The sequence below is a fragment of the Polyodon spathula genome, chromosome 8 (genome assembly GCF_017654505.1).
Source record: "Polyodon spathula isolate WHYD16114869_AA chromosome 8, ASM1765450v1, whole genome shotgun sequence".
Lineage (NCBI taxonomy): Eukaryota > Metazoa > Chordata > Actinopteri > Acipenseriformes > Polyodontidae > Polyodon > Polyodon spathula.
This window is the reverse complement of record NC_054541.1, coordinates 14,169,544-14,190,028: the sequence shown is the minus strand read 5'-3', so window position 1 is coordinate 14,190,028 and position 20,485 is coordinate 14,169,544. Positions and strand designations below refer to the sequence as shown.

At 40.9% G+C, this 20,485-nt stretch overlaps 1 protein-coding gene across 4 annotated transcripts in view; it reads right to left on the bottom strand.

Annotated features, from left to right (window-relative positions):
• The window catches only part of LOC121319486 (RNA-binding protein Raly-like), a 60,169-nt gene extending 40,352 nt beyond the window's left edge, over nucleotides 1-19,817 (bottom strand). For 2 of the 4 annotated variants that reach the window (XM_041256945.1, XM_041256946.1), the window contains exon 1: nucleotides 19,708-19,816. The gene's annotated coding sequence lies outside the window, so the exon portion shown is untranslated. Of the gene's footprint in view, nucleotides 1-18,851; nucleotides 19,210-19,707 lie in introns of those variants that run through there. The other 2 variants (XM_041256941.1, XM_041256942.1) reach the window with 2 other exon arrangements.
• Nucleotides 19,818-20,485: the final 668 nt, after the last annotated feature.

Genomic DNA, 20,485 nt, shown 5'->3' with positions numbered 1-20,485 from the left:
TCTTCAGGGTTTCTGTGCTCTCAGAGAGTTCATCTTCAGGGTCTCTGTGTTCTCAGAGGAGATTTCATCTTCAGGGTTTCTGTGCTCTCAGAGAGTTCATCTTCAGTGTCTCCGTGTTCTCAGAGGATATTTCATCTTCAGTGTCTCTGTGCTGCCGTTCTCTCCAGTGTTTTGTTTGTGCATAATTAGTTAAACCTGTTAATTACCCAGCACTTCTGTGTCCAGACAGCATGCAATATAGATCCAGCTATTTTAGTAACAATCTTTGCTGACTCAAATGAAAACGATCCATAACAATTCCCCAGTCAAATTTATTTTCAGCCAAGCGTGCACAAACTGCAAAACTACAGCCAATTAAGATGTTTTTTTGGGACAAATCTAATTTGTAATCTGAGATGTTAATATCAACTCCCTTGTCTTCATACAATATATGTGTGTGTGTGTGTGTGTGTATGTATATATATATATATATATATATATATATATATATATATATATATATATATATATATATATATATATATATATATATTTACACACAATGGTACATAATTTATGTAAAGAAGGAGAAGGAGGAAGAGAAGGAGGAGGAGTAGTGAGGGAATATTGATGCTGTGTATTAAGTTGTGCTCTACCTGACAAAAATCAAACCACCTGCTGTTTACACACTGTTTCTGTCATACTCATGATCAGGAATCTCACTGGGTTTGCCCTGCTTCTATCTGGCTAGACAATGGTTCATCATTTTAAATACAGTACAATAAGCAACTGGAGAGTTTAGATTGTGTTTGTAAGGTCAGCTTGCTTATTACCGGATATAAAAGGCAAATCTGGTGCTGAATTCAAATGTGGTGCTGAGTCTACAGACCAGATACAGTACAAAGATAAGTAAGCCCAGGGCACAGGGGTGGGAACTGGGACAGGAGAGGAGACTGACTTGTAATTTAAGAGAGATCATTAATAATGATTTATCATAATGGATTCACGATTAGCTTCTTTACTGGGAGAAAAAGCAAGTGGCTCAGAAAACACAGCATTCTGCACAGGTGGGGACTAACTGCTTACGACTGAGTAGCCTCTGTAATGATCAGACTACAGCACAACCCACAGCACGCTTATTATACATTTCAGAGCATGCCGCAGATTAGGATCCGTGCACAGAAGCAGGGCTTCATCGCCTGGTCTCCTCAGTTGTAGTTGCATAGGGTTTGGGGGCTGGGTGTTATTCTGAAGATATAAATCTAGTGTGAGGAATGGCTTGCTGATACAATCGACTCAGAGGGACAGTAAAACGCACTCGAAAGAGTCCCTGTTTTTACTGCGCTCGCTTGCTTTTACACTCTCCAGAAGAACACTACACTGCAAAGCAGGTAACTACAAAGTGAACGACATGGGCTGATCTGCTTGGATCACCACATCCAGTCTGTCAGCTCCACTCGCCCGTCCAGCTGATCAAGGCATCAGGAATGCGTGGAGCTTATCTTTTCCGTCCTCCTAGATTTCACATTAGCATCTGGGTAGCAGTGACCCTATTAGATGTCAGGCATTTCTTGAGCTAACTCCTTCATGAATACATCAGCTAGCTGCCACTGCCTGCATCCCTCTTCCCCTGACCAAAGGCAATGGAAACAACCCAATCCTGATAGAAAACCAGAGAGCCTGATAGTGCAGCTCAGTCACCAAGTCTAAACCCATATTAATCCAGACTTAAATCACAGTCCACTTCATTCATCAGCCTGTGCCTTTCTTGTCCTGAAGGGATTAGTTAAGAACTCTCAGCTCAGCATGGCTGCTGACCCTCCTAATAACATTGAAGGGTGCAATATGCTGCTTGACAGTAGCAAGAGAGCACAGCCTGAGGACTGCTCACTGCCCTAGGCTTCTGTGAAGGAGGACTGTGCATTACCTTTCTGCAAACTAGTCACTCTTGCAAAGCTGCTGTTGTTCTGTTTTGTATCATTATCTCGTAACACAAAGAACTCACTGCTCTGTTACAAACATGTAACCTTTATACTTTCGTTAATCTCTTTGCCATGTCCTTCTTATGTGTGTACAGCAGGTAATGCCAGAGCAGAACAAACAAATAGAAGTAATCCTGGCTGCACGTATTGTAGATGATTAGCCTGGGTCCCAGATTCTCAGGTACAGGGGTACAGGGCACAGGGGTACAGGGTTGCAGACGAGGCTCCTAGCATGGTGCAGCATGCAGTAGATGCTGAAGAGTCAGCTCCCATAATGCTTGTAAGCTAACCTTCTGCAAAACAAAATCTCCTCCCCTCCTCCTTCCTCCTCTTCCTCCTTCTCCTCCCCTCCTCCTCCTTCTCCTTCCTCCTCTTCCTCCTCCTCCCTCCTCATGCAGGAGATGCTGAAGAGTCAGCTCCCATAATGCTTGTAAGCTAACCTGCTGCAACACAAAATCTCCTCTTCCTCCTCCTCCTCCTCCCCTAACCTGGTCACTCTATCAGATCCCCGCGATGCTGAAGCACTGGGATATTGTGCTTGCAGCAAGGGACAAAACCCAGCAGGGAAGCACCCTGTAAAACCTTCATGCTGGTTAATCAGAGGTATTTATGTATGTATGTATGTATGTATGTATTATTATTATTATTATGTTTAAATGAAACCTTGATACAGGCTTATTAAATGAAAGAAGCAGGACTGTATGGATTCATATAAGCTCAGTCGCTTGTTTAAAAAAGTGATGTGTCTCTATGAGCTAGCCTGGTTACCAACACTTAAAATAAATAAGCAAGCATGCCCTCAGATCAGTACATACACTAGGTAGTAATGCAACACAAATGGGCTTTGATAGTTCATAAAGCAGAAACAACCCAATTAAAAGCTATATAAGGTGAAAACAGTGCACTAGCTGTTGTTTGTCACTAGGCAGAGCGAATCGGTTGTATTGCTCCACACACAAGCAGGGTCTATAATCATTCTAAAGAAATCTTTCAAAAGATTCCAGCATGCTCCATTGCTGAATTGGTTTAACTCGGGGGGGGGGGGGTTATTAAAGTCTTCCATTATTCTATCCACTATATTGAGATTCCACAGGACTTTGTAGTGTTCGGTGTTATTTCATTTTCAATTGACAAGCACTTTTACTGTTCTGCATGCTGTGTGCTTGTGTTCTTGCAGTGAAGTCCTCGCTGCAATGCTTTAAACAGCACTACTTAAAAAAAAAAATCTATAAATAAATAAAAGAGGTTGTAAAATACAATCATCTAAAAAAAAATTATGAACATTCGGAAAGGGACGCATTTAAGTTTCAGCTCTCTGACCCGGTTTCACAGCAGCGTTTCAGGGAATGAAGGAATGGGACTGGAGAAGCACGAGCAACTCTCCCAACAAGATGGTGCCCTTGACTTTGCAAAATGAAATGGCTCAAACTGCTTCATGCGATGGGAGTACATTGGAAATAAGTGGTGACATCACAATGACCTGCCTGCACAGTATATCCATTCTATTCACATGTAAAAATGTATGGTTGACATACATGCAGACACCCTAACCCTAACCATAACACTAACCCTAACACTAACATAACCCTAGCCCTAACCCTAACCAAGGTCCTGAGACACTGAAGTTTCATCAGGACTGGGCACAGGTTTCTGTCAGTAGACAGAAAGCCAGCGCGTCAGTAACAATGAAGGAATTTGTTTCATGTGAAATAGACACCACTCTGCCAGAGAGAGTTCACCAATGTGCAGCTGAATCTGTGATTAAGCAGTCTGGTACCAATGACGTTTACAATGGAGCCACTTTTCTATTATAAATCGGGTACACAGACTTTCTGAAAACCCACAGAACGGTTTAAACCCAACAAAGGATCTTCAGCCGTGGTTTTCTATCATTACACACACAATCCCTTCAATCTCTCCGTCCTGGCTGTGTGCACAGCAAATATAAACCAGCATGAGGGGGTTAGGCACAGTTCTGGCTTTCGGCTCATTATATCACAACGCAGATTGGCAAGGCAGCGTTAGTTTGTATTGCAAATTAAAAACCCGCTACTATGGATTTCAACAGGCAATGCCCATGGCTTGCTCAATATAAAGCCAGTGAAACACCAAGGACATTTCTGGCAAACTATGATGGGAAAATTGTTAAAACAACTGTAATCCAGGCTCAAGTCTTGATTACTTTAAAACTAATTTTAGCAATGATTCATTTTACCATTCAATATATTTCTGGGCGATGTGCTGAGCACAGTGCTTGCTTGTTGTGATACTTGTGTTAAGTGTGGTCTCAGACAGTCCACCTCACCTGACCACAACGTTGGGATCCCTGCTCCTCCCGCACATGAAGAACTGCACTACTCTCGGGGGAAAGAAAGCTTCTCTATTCCAGACTAGGATGTAAGGTTAATACACTAACTAATCATTTGCTTGCACCCTGCTTTGAAATGCAAATGCTTACATTTTCATCTCCTTTCTTGTTTGTCCTAATTCTTTATTTCAAAAGATGCCCTGAAACCACTTCTCTCCCTTATTGTCCCTCAATTTGGCATTATTTTATTTTTCTCTCTCCTTGTCTCTCTCTCTCTTTCTCTGTCTCTCTGTCTCTTCTTGTCTCTCTCTGTCTCTTTTTCCATGTCTCTCCCCCCCCCCCCCTCTCTCTATCTCAATTCAATTTGGCATTATTTTTTTCTCTCTCCCTGTCTCTCTCTGTCTCTTTCTCTGTCTTTCTCTCTCCATCTCTCTTTCTCTCTCCCTGTCTCTCTCTCTCTCTCCCTCTCCCTCTCTCTCTCCATCTTCGCTCCCTTTTGATGTTCTAAACACATCATCACAAACTGTGCAGTGGATCTGAGGGCTCTGACATTTCTGTTTGGGTAACTGACATCAGGACTCCACACTTACTTCAATCCGCTGCACTGCTGTGATGTTAATTGCTGCTGAATATTCCTGATCAGTTGCATGCTGTTCCTGCTCTGATAAAGGTCACCATCAGAACCCTGGCAGTAGAACATTTCCTGCTGTCAGGTTTCTTTGCTGCTATGGTGTCTGCTCACTTGTTCATGAGATCTGTTGTAAGGCCTTGGTCTGACAATGCCTTGTTTTTGCATACCAGCTCATATTGCTAATGGAGGTTTCTTTTTTGCTGCAGCACAAACATTTGTATTAGTCTGTCTACAAAGTCTATAAGGCAGGGATTTTAACATTTTAGAAGAGTCAATAAATGAAGGGATGCTTATAATAGCTTCAAGATGTTACTAAATAACACCAGAATTAACCGTCATGCCTGGGGGGAGGGTATAAATAAGAAATATAAATGGTTTATTTTCATACGGCCTGTTTATAAGTTTAGACTGTAAGCATGTATACTTATTATAACTCAACAGCAAATCAAGACAGGAAGGCTTTCAGGCAGCCTGCACTCACAAGGGCTGACACTCTTGTGTAGAGACCAGTCTGTACAATCAACCAATCACATTGCTATGGTGAAGCTGGCAGTGTGCGGTTCTCGGGCACTGGGTCAATCCTATAGAGATACAGCCGACCCCCCTGCTCTGCCAGCTAGCATCGTAGTGAATCCAATGTGAGTGTAGGAGTGTGTGAGACTATGCCAGTGTGCCTGCTTATGCTCTATGTATGTGAGAAGCAGGAAACGGACCCTCTATAACCAACATACAGAGACGATACCAGAACTATTAAACCCTCAAGCGCCCACTTTAGAAACCCTAAAAGATCCCGGTAGATTGCCAGCAAGTGAGAAAGTCTGTTATACCCAAGCAAAGGTGCACCACACCCAGAGAGCTTCATGGCTCCCACTCTCTGGAACTCTCTCCTAGCTTTAGCTCGTGTGGCTCCCACGACCCACTTGTTCTCGCTTGTTTTCAATGCTCTTTAAGCCTGGTATCTGTTATTAGCTGTTGTCTAAATTGCTATTTCAGGTTTTTCACTCCATCTTATTCATATGATTCTGTATGACACACGCATCCACAACGTTAATACATACATGAAATTGTATTTACTGTATTATACATTGTTCCTCACTATCTTGTAAAGTGCTTTGTGATGGTGGTCCACTATAAAAGGCGCTATATAAAAAAGACTGATTGATTGATTGATTCAGAGAGAATGAATACAGATTTCTTTTCAGACAAGCACTTTATTCAGAAGTCTTGGGGCAAAAATCCCTGCAATCATGACTGTGATACAGATCAGCCTGTTCCATAATGAAAATGCAATGGCATTCACCACATCATGTGCCACTGAACGCTATGCAGCTCAGGATCCAAGCGCTATACATTCACAAAGGTCCTTGTGTCACAGAGAGAGCTAAATATAACTCAGTATACCCTGCTGATTGTATTAGATTTCTATACTTTGTATTTATACACAGCATGACTGGCTATTTTAATAATTAGCTTGTGATCTGTTTACTATTATGAAGATGTTTTTTTTCAATGTGAACAAACAAGCTGTGCCATTAACACTGCGTGTGCGTGAGATGTATTAACACTGCGTGTGCGTGAGATGTATTAACACTGCGTGTGTCTGATATTTATTTTGGGCAACAAACACGGCACAAAAAGAGCCTCTGCAGCTGCACCCCACTGCAATGCACAGCAGTGCTTCAATGTAAAGACCCTTTCTGCAATAAGCAAGCCGTTCAGCTGATTGGAGCCCTTCACTGCACTGAACTCTCTGACTGCGCTGCCACGCTTTGCAGTGCTCTCTCTCCAGGAAGGCTTTACCTTTTCTCTTGACTCATTTCAATGAGATCAAAGAGGAGTCAACAGCAGACCAGGCTGAACGTGCAACCCTGCGACACACAGGTGCTTGAGCTCAACATCAGCTGTGAGGATCAATTTGAAAAGACAAATGGAAAGCTATTCAACACACCCACTCAAAAACATGCAGCTGTTTTCATTGCGGATGGTGCCCTATAGCTCTGGCCAAAAGTTCTGCATCAGAATGAACTCATTTTGCTCGAATGAAAGCTGCTGAATAATGTTACGTTAACATATTGAGTTACACTCTGGTTTGCGCTTTTCCACATACTTAACAGAAAACTGACAAATTAAAAAAAATTGACATGTCCAAGTCTAGCATGCAATACTGTACCACTGCTATAGTTTCCGCTAGACTCTTACAATACCATTTTGTAGTCTCTTTGATTATATGATGTTAAATAAAAAAAATCTAAATTATGCTGCAGTTGTATATCATATTAATAATAACAGTAAAATAACAAGACAAAGAAAAACAATCAATAACTTAAAACTAGCTGAAATATGAATGAGCAGATTGGAGTACTCTCAACATGAGTGTATCACATACTGTACTTACAACATAGTTATCATACATGAGTATTCACATACTGTACTTACAACATAGTTATCACACATGTATTTTGCATAGCCTTATTTATAAGCATGATTTATTTCACATGTAGTGAAACAGCACAACAATACCTTCTTTTCTGCACCACTGCTCAAGGTAATGGGAGTCTTGCTAAATAAGACTGTTTTTCTTTCTCACTTGTCTGTAGGGATTTCAGTCACAACAGATTGATGCCCTTTTCACACCCAGCCCACGTGGAAATGTGTCTGAATCATTTTCCAAAATGAAGGCTCCTTTGTAAATCAGTCTTCAGATGAAGGGGGATGAGACAGGACACTGCCCTAGATTTAAGATCACTATGCCTAATCCAGAAGAGACTGGAAACCATTTCATCAAGAAGGCTTTCCAACCAGACATGCTGCTTAACTACCACTTAACAGTGTGGGATTTCCAACTAGCAGCAGATGCACTGGAGATCATTATGAGATGTTCTAAAGACGTGAAAACACACACGCACCGCTCTACCAGGACACTCTTTGCTGGTTTGCTGTAACCAGACGTAGGTTTTTAACATCGGGCAGGTAGGTAGGTAGGAATTTACTAAAAACATCAGCCAATGGCAGGTCCATTTTCCTTCCCCCTCCTGGGATGTACTACAGCTTTACTTGCTGCTGCAGGTTCTCTTCCAGTAAACAAATGTGTGGCGTTGAACTAAAGCGTTGGTATTTCAACAGGCACAGCTGGGCTATATCCCAAGCTAACGGCAGTGTCTATCTCACCCCACTTAGCAGAGGGTATATTAGGTATATGCAGCTCTTAATTCAGTGCGAGTTCAGCTGGTAAGCTATAATGGAATTATCACTAGAAGGCTGCAATGTTGCAGGTAGATGACTGGATAATAGATAACATGTCGTGACCAGCCCTGCCTGAGTATGAAACTGTTGCCTTCTTGCATTTTAGATTATGGAAACATATGGTGAAGACGCATGAGGCCTTGGAAAAAGATTTAAACATAGAGGCAACAGTATGAGAGCGGGGATAACGATGTCAGCCCTTGATTAATCTGCGGTCTAACAAAGAAACACTCCAGCACATTCTACACAACTACACAGTATTTACTCTTCTGTGTAGAACAATGTCATCAGCTGTGAACTCCTATTCAGAGCCAAGGCTACCTTTTTATTTTCCAGTATTGAAAGAAAGAAAGAAAGATCAACTGTAGAAAACATGCACAATAATATATATTTGTTTTAACACAAAACATTGTATTTCACAATCGTCATCAATGGCGCAACATTAAAAAAACTTTGTTCCCGTCTCAGTGGCAATGAAATATTGTCTGCATGTCAGTGACACTGGGGAATGACACTGTCATTATTAGGCTCCTTGTTACACAAGGCAACTAAAACTGCTCTGCCAGCAACACGCATTCTCACTGTTACAAAACGGAGAAAACGAGCAAGCTTCCCAGGAGAGATGAAAACAAGTGTGCTGCACCCTTTCCTGAAACCAAAACCAACATCCAACCTGCAATGTCGAAGCCTGCTGCCTGCTGGCACGTAGGAAACTCAGCAGTGAGATGAAAGCAGTGAAACCAGCAGAGTGGAAATGCTACTGCTGCAGAAAGCTGCTAATCCAGGACTGGGATGCAACATCTCTTTTCAACCCCTGCAGTGAATAGAGTTCAGCTCTCTTATTGTCCCAGTTCAATTCACACTTCAATTCCATAGCTGTTTTGGACCTGAGGGGAACGAGGTCTCAAGATAACGTCCTGTTAATGAGATTCATAACACCAGCTCTGTCAGTGGTTATTGCTTCTTACGCACAACAACTCTTGAGACGATGGCGTATGGAGAGGAGCAACACTAAGCTGGTGTTGCAGCTGGTCTGCTGGTCTCTTTGTGAGCACTGAATACTTAATTACAACACATGGTAAACTTACCTTACTCGCTCAAGTCAGATAAATACAAACACCAACAACCTCCACAAATGACATGAGCAGCATTGAAATGAAAGCCTTTAAACTGGAACAGGATCAGCATAAACATCCATGCATCCAGGACCATCTACACATATACATAGTAACCTAATAACTGTGAACCACAGTGTGCAGTCCTAACCTCACTCTCGCAATTAGGATTGCAACAAGGCATGTCAGCTCCCCGGGGGTGGGGGGGGTGGGGGTGCTCTCTGAGCATTTTGTACCTGGAAAAAAAATAGCACAAACCCATCATATTGAATGGATGTGCATGCAAAGGTATACAAAGAGGTGTTGATGCTCCTCTGTATTAAATGTCTGCTAACAGTGGCCAGCAGCTCAATAACAACATGATCACATCAAAGTATGTCAAATATGATGAGGGATATACTCAAGCAGGCCTATTGCCTCTATCTATTGAGGGTGTACTGACAAGGAACTGAAGCTCGATAAACAGTTATCTGCATATTAATCAACTGAAATGAACTCAAACTAAAGCCTTCCTAAAAAAACAGTTTACAGTAACATTTCACTTGCCTTTTTTGTTTGCACAATTACTGTAATTGTCCATTACTGGCACTGGTAGAGAGAACTGCATAAAAAGGAGCTCTGCAGGCTAACGTGAACTCTCTTGAACTATAATGTAATAATACAGCCACTGCACACATGCTTCTGCAGTTACAATGCAACACGTTTCATTACAAAATGAAAGACCTTGTCAGCTGCTAGCTTCTTTTGTAATGGCACTATTTCTACACACGGTTATGTAATCACAATGTAATTACTATGTAATCACACATGCAGTTACATAGTAATCACAGTGTAGAGACACTTCATGTAAAGTGTTACAATAATGTAGCAATACAAAGTAACTGCTTAAATTCCTCAACAAGCATTTTACAAATGACTTAATTTATATCATTTTTATAAAAAATGACTTTTCAGTACAAAAGCATATTTAATTATTCAGTTTTCTAATAAATCACTTTTTAGTATTGATTGATTGATTTTAGGATTGATTAATTGATTGATTCAGAGAGAATGAATACAGATTTCTTTTCAGACAAGCACTTTATTCAGAAGTCTTGGGGCAAAAATCCCTGCAATCATGACTGTGATACAAATCAGCCTGTTCCATAATGAAAATGCAATGGCATTCACCACATCATGTGCCACTGAACGCTATACATTCACAAAGGTCCTTGTGTCACAGAGAGATCTAAATATAACTCAGTATACCCTGCTGATTGTATTAGATTTCTATACTTTGTATTTATACATTTATACTATTATGAAGATGTTTTTTTCACTTTTTAGTACCACATGTACCAATAACTGAACTATTGCCTAAGGATCTTTATACAAAAGCTGTGATCGACTGCAATAACCCCCCACAACTATTTCAATAACCTGCTACGATGCGCACACCTGCTTTCATTTCATCTTCTACACCCCCCCCCCCCCCCCCCCCTCATTCTTGTAGTGGAGGGGAAACAGGCATTTCAATTGAATTATAGCAAACAAATCAAAGCTCATTGAAAATTAGAATTGTTGCAACGATCTGCATAGCTGGAGAAAGTGATGATTCAACTATCAGACTTGCTTTGCTCCTGAGATTACAGTAATTATAGTGGAGCACACTCACAATTATCAAATCTGAAAAAGAAACAGACCCAGCCACAGCCTGATCAATTCTACCTGCAGCTGCTGCTTTCTGCTGTGACCAGACGGGCACAGTGGCAGGACAGTGTTTGCAATAGAAAAATGACTGAGATTATGCAAGCGCTCAGTTCGAAAAGGCAGAGCATCTAAAACTGCACAAGCTGATGGTGACTTATTCCAAGAATTCATGAAAGTCAGTATGAAATAAAAAAAAAAAATCTATCATTAAATTGAAAGAGTTTAGAACAGCGAATGTCAGAGGCCAGTTCAACGGTGCATCCCTTACGCCGGTAGCCTCCCACTCTAATGTTAGCACTGGGTGCTGTGTGCTGTTAGCTTTATGCATTTGCTTGACATTGTTTTATGTGTCATTTTGTGATTTTGTTTTTAACACTGTAACACACAAAAAACCACTCACTATAAACAATATGGTTATTACATATTTTTTTCCCACTATGCAATTATTTTCATCGCACATGAAACCTTTGCATTCCTTTATCAAATTGCACTGTTAATTGACTCGAGAAGTAAATTACTCCAAACGAGAACCCACGAGATTCAGACTCCAGTGTAACCGCAATGTTTGACACATTTTACTGCATGACTAACGCTTTTATACAAATTTCATTATGGCTCCATTTATAATTTACACCCCTCGTAGTTTTTTTGGGGGGTTATTAAAAAGATGATACCTTCCAAATCAATTTCTCTTTTCATTTTCAGCTGGGAATACATCAAGGGCCCCTGAGTGCAAACTAAATCAATAAATGAAATGACAAATTGCAAGGTGCACCATAACTTACCTGCAGCCAATCACATCCTGGCAGTTTTATGCCAATCGCATCCTGGCAGTTTTATGGTAATCATACCAATTTGCTTTTCCCTTAAGCACTTCAGAAAGAGCATGCCACAGCAAGAAAAGAAGCTGTTTTAAAGGATACAGCCCTGCAAAGTACGACAGGCACTCCACCTACAAACATACACTCAGACCTCTTGAGTGACAAAGCAGCCCTTAATGACCAGCGACAATATTATATCTCTACAGACTGCTATAGCGCTGCTATAGAAATGCGTGTGTGGAACACCGAGGATGATTGCATCACCAGAGAGGCTGCGTTTACATTTCTACCACTTGAATGATGGAGATTTATTTTCCACCCCTAGTCCTTTAAAAGGTTCAAATCAAATAGAGATGAAATACTGAAATGAGAACAGCATCAACTTATTGCTTTCTATGTTTTGTATGTTTTTTTAATCAAACATAGGCATGTAATGAAAAAAGGAAGAAAGAAGGAAAGTGCTGATTCAGCTTCTGTGAGGAGTGCTGAATGCACAGAGCATCAAGTGCTCAGAGAAAACACTTACTGATGAGGACCTTGGGCAGCAATCCCAGCCTGGAAAGACTTCCACCACCTCTGTACTAACAAAGCATGAGACTGGCCTGGCAACTCACATCACTGGAGCAAGCAAGCTAAAGGGCACATTGCACCATGTGACTTTAACACACAGACTAGCATTACACCGTGTAACTGTAACATACAGATGTGAGCGTTCTTCTGTGTGGTTTTTACTCGTGTGGAGAACTGCAGTTCCGCCCCATTGTGAGTTTTAAGACAGCGATATTGTGGTCAAGACAGTTCAAACACTATGATGCAAAGGGTCCTATGAGCAGTTGTGTGCTCCAGGTCACTCACACAACTAATGATTGGCACCTTCTTTGGTCAGAGTAATGATCAAAGCAATTTGTTTGCCAATTAGAACCCTATCTACCTACTGTACAGCAGCCTGCTCCAAGTTACTGTTTAAAGAGCTACCAATACCAAAACACCTGCTAGCATAATCAACATGATTCCTCAGGCTAACAAAGTACCAGGGGAAGCAAAGCCACCAAGAACAAACATGCAGGAGTATGTCACTATGCAGGAGTGTGTCTCTCTGCAGGAGTGTGTCTCGCTGCAGGAGAGTAAAAGCTGCCACTTTCCAATTCAGATGCACCTCCAACCTGCTCATATAACTAAATATGGAAGGAAAAAGAAAAATTAAAACAGTGCAGATTGTCAAGAAGGACAACCGATTAACCAGACCTCACATTCACTTGATCATTGCATTCCTCAAACAGTAACATGCTTTCCACAAATCACACATTTCTGAGGTCAGCGCAGGACGCTGGGCGTACTGATGTAAAGAAAGCAACTGCTTCGTTTCCCTATGAAAATGCAGACCAGACAAGATAAACCTGCATTCTAGCTGAAGCTGAGGCTTGCTAGGGGCTAAAGTGGGATCAGTTCAAACAGTCTCAATCCATGGAGTGCAATCTGCAAGCTCCAATTTTAAAAAATCAATTGCAAGCGATTAACTGAGACTGATTAATCAGGAGCGCAGTGCAAGGTAATAGTGCTTCTGTAAAGAGGGTCCTGGTGCTTTGAAAGACTGGGACGTGTCTCCAAAAAGAACAAAGGCCAGCTCTTCTCATTAGCTAATTAGTAGTTAATTAGTGTAGTAAATGCTTCATTGAAGAGAACCCAGAACATCCTGTTCTATTTTTAACAAATTGCTAAGAAATTGGAGCTGCAATGATCCAAAAGAAGAACATAACACTATGTAACTCAATTTTTGTTCCTGGGTAGTAAGTGTTATTTTCTAATTGCTTATGCCTCAAAAGTATAAAAAATGGCTATTATTCCCCACAGACTTTGCTTTTGTGACCAGGACAGTGACATTTCAAAATATCACTATTTCCAATGGGAAAACGGGCAAATGTGTGTCTTTTCGTTCACATAAAGTCAGAAAAAAACAACATATGAATCCAAATTAACATGTATTTATACAAAAGTAATACAAGAATGACTACAAAAGATTTAGAAGTGAGTAAATACAGTATAATCGAAAAACTACTCACTTCTAAATCTTTTGTAGTCATCTTTGTATTACTTTAGTATAAATACATGTTAATTTGGATTCATATGTTGTTTTTTTTCTGACTTTATGTGAACGAAAAGACACACATTTGCCCGTTTTCCCATTGGAAATAGTGATATTTTGAAATATCACTGTCCTGGTCACAAAAGCAAAGTTTGTGGGGAATAATAGCCATTTTTTATACTTTTGAGGCATAAGCAATTAGGAAATAACACTTACTACCCAGGAAAAAAAAAAAAAAAAAAAAAAAATTGTTACACAGTGTAATTAACATTTGAAATGAACGCATGCACTACCATACAGGATCACAGACACAAAAGAAATACTTCATTTCAATTACAACAATTAGGGTAATTACAATTAACAGAGAATGCAAATCACTAAATAATTCACTGTATTCCAAATTAGGGAAAATATGGCCCTACAGAAAATCTTCAGAGCCCGCCCCCACACCTCCACTGCAATAACATGAACCCACTGAAGCCTTTGATGTGAGGAATATGGAGACCCCAGGAGCAGAGCTTCGTTACACATGGGTGCCGTACATACAGACTGAATCCAGAGGCTAATGTATATATGACAGTGCAGTGAGTCACTCTTCCACGGGACTAGTACCTAAGCTTCCAGTAAATTGCCTTTATGATGACAGTAAATTATTCTAGGCTGTATGCCTCAGTAAACAGCACAGCTGAAAACAGATTTACCAAGAGCACGTCCTGCTTTAGGCTTTTACATGCTGTCACCTTTTGGCTCGCCACACAGGCTCTCATGGGTTCTTCTCCCTTCGAAGTCACGACCCAACACACAGGATTGAATTGAAACAGCGCTCACGCGCACTTTTAATAAACACAATGCACCTAGCTCCTATTTGGAGCACTAACTAAACATTCACCAGGAGATCCCTAACTAACACACAGGACGGCTAGGCCGTTTACCTGACCCGAACATAAAACTTTCACAGGCTTTACACAATACCTTATTTTGAATACGACTGCTCACACACACAATCGGACTCTTCTCTCAGCAGCCTGGAAAAGAATGGCTGCCTCTCAAATACCCTGCATCTGGCTCCAATTTACAATTACCACAAGGTGCAGGGGATTACTAAACAATAAAACAATTAATCAATTAAACCCCATCCATGTGCATTCTCACATGGTTTTAGCAGGGAAGGATTTTAACCCCCTCCCTGCTATCTCACAATGTCAAAATCGAGCAGAACGGTTTCTTACAATGCAGTCCTTGTGCCCATGGTAATAAAGGGTGGAGATATTTTTGATAAAATTCACACTGGACACAGAGACCTTTGCTCTTCCAAGTCCAAGTTAAACACTAACCCTTAACCCCTAACCCATGCATCAGGCACAGAAGATGAGCGTGCCTGAAACAGCTACCCCACGAGCCCCACTCGGGCACCTTACCCACTGTACACCAGGTTCAATCTCCTCGGCTGTGCGCTTCTACTGCTCCCAGCCTGTAGAACCTGTCCTTGAGGAAACACGGGGGGTGGGGGTGGTGAGAGGGTCCCACACACACTTCCTATTCCATACGACAATACATCCACTCTCTCTCCCTACTGCAGTACTTTTCAAATGATCTCTATTGAGGGGTCAAGTTGAGATTCACCCCGAACTGAAAGAAAAAGGACACATACACGCAGACACTGACACACACACACATACACACACACTGACACACACTGATTTCTAGTTATTTGTATTTTATTCAGTCTCGAGGTGTTGACCTGAAAGCTGCTGTACGTTATATGTTTTGATAAGATGACAGATGTGGCTGCTGTTCTGCGGAAGTTAGAAATCACACTCATGCTTGCTGCGGGTGGTCTCCCATCACTTACTGTAAAGTGTGAAAACTGAAACACATTCTGCAAATGTATAAAACACATCGTGTAATCCTTTCAAGATACAGGTTTTAAAGCAAGTCCTTCATGTTGCATTCTTTTATTTCATTATGCTTCTTGCTTTTCCTTAAAACAGCAGATGCACATATTATGTACTTCAACTGCACTTGCAATATGCCCGGAAAAAGGTGTGAATTACGCTGCTTATTATTTATTTTCTATTTGGACTTTTTAAAAAGACATACCCTGTAGCTTTGCAAATAAGTGCACAATGGAAAATAAAGTTTCAGTGCATCTTGGTCTCGAAACATAATGATAACATACCAAAGAGCCTCTCACACATTCTGTCTAAGTAACCCTGTTTCCTGAATCCAATTATTTCCTCTAAAGACTGTGCAGAAGGCCCAGCTATTTGCGGCACTGAAAGCCCAGATTAAATTATAAACTCACAGACTGCATCAGCAGATCAAAGACAAAGGAGAGTGAGATCCCTCATGGCTTGGCTTGGACAGAACAGCACCAGCCACAGATCACTGCGCAATCACTTATCTCGTTTAGACCAGAACATACTGTGGAGAAGAGAAGCAGCAAATATCCATGGGCATCGCAACATGTACACCAGCTGCATGCTACCCATCTGTCTTCTTCAACTCTTTGAAGTGTCCAAGCCCAACAATCATGCTCCAATTGTACACCAAAAGATGAACCCTTTGGTGTCTGCCCTGATTATCCTTGAAAATGTGACGTGAAGCTTGTTTACATCCTACCTTTCTCTCCCCTTTAAATCCGCAAGTGAAACATGCAGATCTGAAAATGGTACCTCTGTGACACAATTTCTGCAGCGATGGTCCAGTCCAGATACACAGAAGTCATGGGCCTCTGAACAGCTTGATATTGAGGACATGGTATAACAAACACTGTAACAAATATTACATTTTCATGTTTACTGTAGCATGTGACAAGTTTATACACACACCATATAACTATAAATGAGTTTATACACAGTATATAAATATAAATGTAATTGAATAGTAAAACGGATACAAAAACATGAAACACAGTGTGTGCTTACAGCATTACTTGTTGACTTTACTAAATGAATAAGGCACGCCTTATCATTACAGCCCAGTGATGGATGACTCACAAACCTTCAATCCGACCAAAGCCAAACGCATGCTTTAAACAACAAGAAGCAAACACCCCATAGCTGAGAAATGAATTAGGGAAACCAGATGACCTTAACCAGTTCAGAACACAACCTGGCTGTGAACGCAGGTTCAACAGTGTACAAAGCACATACACAGTGCAAAGAGTAGGGGTTCAACAGTGTACAGAGCACACACACACACACACACACACAATACAAAGAGCAGGGGTTTAACAGTATACAGAGCACACACACACACACACATGTACAAAGAGCGGGAGTTCAACAGTGTACAGAGCACACACACAGTGCAAAGAGCAGGGGTTCAACAGTGTACAGAGCACACAAATACAGTACAAAGAGCAGGGGTTTGACAGTGTACACAGCACACACACACACACAATGCAAAGAGCAGGGGCTCAACAGTGTACGGAGCACACAAATACAGTGCAAAGAGCAGGGGTTCAACAGTGTACAGAGCACACACACAGTGCAAAGAGCAGGGGTTCAACAGTGTACAGAGCACACAAATACTGTGCAAAGAGCAGGGGTTCAACAGTGTACAGAGCACACACACACACAGTGCAAAGAGCAGGGGTTCAACAGTGTACACAGCACACACACACACAGTGCAAAGAGCAGGGGTTCAACAGTGTACACACACACACACACACACACACACAGTACAAAAAGCAGGGGTTCAACAGTGTACAGAGCACACACACACAGTACAAAGAGCAGGGGTTTGACAGTGTACACAGCACACACACACACACAATGCAAAGAGCAGGGGCTCAACAGTGTACGGAGCACACAAATACAGTGCAAAGATCTCCCTGCCAGGGCACTCAAACGACATCATACTGCTGAGCCTGCTTTCCACTGCATTTCTTTTAAGTAATAGCTGCTAATCTCGAGTGCAATCACAACACCTTCTAACATGTCAAATGAGACTGGTGAGATTCATTCGTGGTGACAACACTGGTGGAACAGCTTTGTCTCTCTCTCTCTCCATCTCTTGCTCTCTTTCTCTCCTTGTCTCTCTCTTCATCAGCTACGTGCTCTGTTTATCTTTGTTCTGTACAGGATTTAAAGAACCGTTGGGTGGCTGGTTGCTGGAGGAGACTCCTTCTCTTGTAGGTTTGAATTTCAAGCCCCTCTCTGAATCCATCATCTCTGGGTATTATAAATTATAAACAGAGCTGGTATGTATAAACATTTCACTGGATACAGTACTATAAACACAGCGCCGGTATGCATCGATTTCACTGGGTACAGTACTATACACACAGCGCCGCTATGCATAAACATTTCACTGGGTACAGTACTATAAACACAGCGCCGGTATGCATAAACATTTCACTGGGTACAGTACTATAAACACAGCACTGGTATGCCTAAACATTTCACTGGGTACAGTACTATAAACACAGCGCCGGTATGCCTAAACATTTCACTGGGTACAGTACTATAAACACAGCGCCGGTATGCATAAACATTTCACTGGGTACAGTACTATAAACACAGCACTGGTATGCCTAAACATTTCACTGGGTACAGTACTATAAACACAGCGCCGGTATGCCTAAACATTTCACTGGGTACAGTACTATAAACACAGCGCCGGTATGCCTAAACATTTCACTGGGTACAGTACTATAAACACAGCACTGGTATTAATAAGTCAAAACATGTAAACAGGCATTCACAGCAGTGGGCTCTGTACCAAACAGTAGGATCCCTTCACGCTGGTAAAGTCCTTAACCCTTAATTACCCAGGTGAAATTATGCAAACAACGACAACAAACAGCAACCGTCCTTCTCATAGCGCGCTGTGGAAGCATAGTAAGTAGTAACAGCGGCATACCCCCCCCCCCCCCCCCCCAAAAAAAAAAAAAAAAAAAACACCACAATTCATCTGCACACAATGTTGACAACCAGTAAAAAAAAAAAAAATACTGCGGAGGAGAAAAATAATAATAATGAAAACAAAATTACCGGACTTTCCCCCAGAGTTGGCGCGGGTTCTGACCCAAGAGTCAGTGACTGTAGCAGGAGACGCACGTCACGAGTATTACAGAGTTCGCTACAGCAAGCCACAAGGACGAGCTTCTTTGGTTTTGTGTCTTTCTTGCATACGTTTCACTTGATTTTTGTGTGTGCTATTATTATTATTATAAAACTTGCTAATAAAGATATTTTGATTGTCTCACAGACTGTTCTACTATACTACAGGCAGCTGGATATTATCACATACCACAACGGCATTTTCTTGTGATTTGCCAGAATTAATCCGTTCAGCAAGTTTTTGCACAAGACAAGAGCAGCACAGCGGTGTGAGCTTCAGCTGAATTCCTTGAGAGAATTGAGTGGCAGGTGTCAACACCGACGCATACAAACAAACCAACAAACAAAACAAAACAAAAAAAAAAAAAAAAAAAAAAAATCAAGAATTAAGACCTTGCCATAAAAATTACTGAGAAAATATACACTGGCTTAGCACGAAAAAAACAAAACAAAAATAATTTGTGCATTTATGCATTTATAAATTCCATGTTGTAACAGCGTGAAATATCATGTAGAAAAAAAAATAAAACTTAAGTTTTTTTGTTTTTGTTTTTTTTCTTGAAATAGTGTTTCAAAGTATGTATCATAGGACACCACGACATGATCTTTAGAGGGGTAGCGGCGGTACAGCGGAAAGAACAGATGCATTCCAACATTCAAAGATATTGATTGACAAGAACGAACCTTCAAATGCAAAAAAAAAAAAAAAAAAAATAAAAAAAAAAAGGTAAAAGAAACACTGACATATAGTTCTATGTAAAAAAGAAAAAAAAGGAAAAGTACTCACCAAACAAAATTTCAGAAGAAATAAAAATGCTGAAAGAAGGGAGAGGCAGGTATACGCAGCCCGACTGCAGACAGAACACAGCGCGAGCACACAGTAGCAGCTGAAGCAGTTCGCCTCTCGCACAATCCAGTCTTCAACTTCGAGCAAACCATCATCACAGGATAGGGGATACCAAAACAACTGTTCGCGATGATTGACGCCCCTTCAGTGCATCAATAACACCGTTTGTATAAGAGAAGGGTGTATCACATAAGTTTATCCTCAGGCAAGTGATGCATCGATTTAATTTATGCTTTTTTAATTTTTTTTATTATTATTTAATGTTGCCCCCCTTATCAAGGAAAATGGTAGCGGTTCTTATTTAAAGCTCTTCATAATAGCCATGCAAGTTCCTCCAGTAGTGTCGACGTGTGCGTGCAATGCAAAGTTATTACTTATTTATTGCCGTGATAATAATCCAAGCTATTTACAATAAAAAAAAAAAAAACAATATAAATAAATACACGAATTAAAACAAAATAGCGCTAGTTTGTACGTGCTATGGGCAGGGTACTGGTAAATGACAGTATACCTCGTAATCAAAAAGCATAGGAAGCATGAATGGTATCAGCTTACAAAAATAGCTCGTGCTACAACTCAGTATATGTTGAGTGTTACAAACTATATATATATATATATAGATATATATATATATATATATAGATATTCAATATATATATATATATTTATTATATAGAGAGAGAGAGAGGGGGGGGGGGGGGGGGGGGGGGGGGGTGCA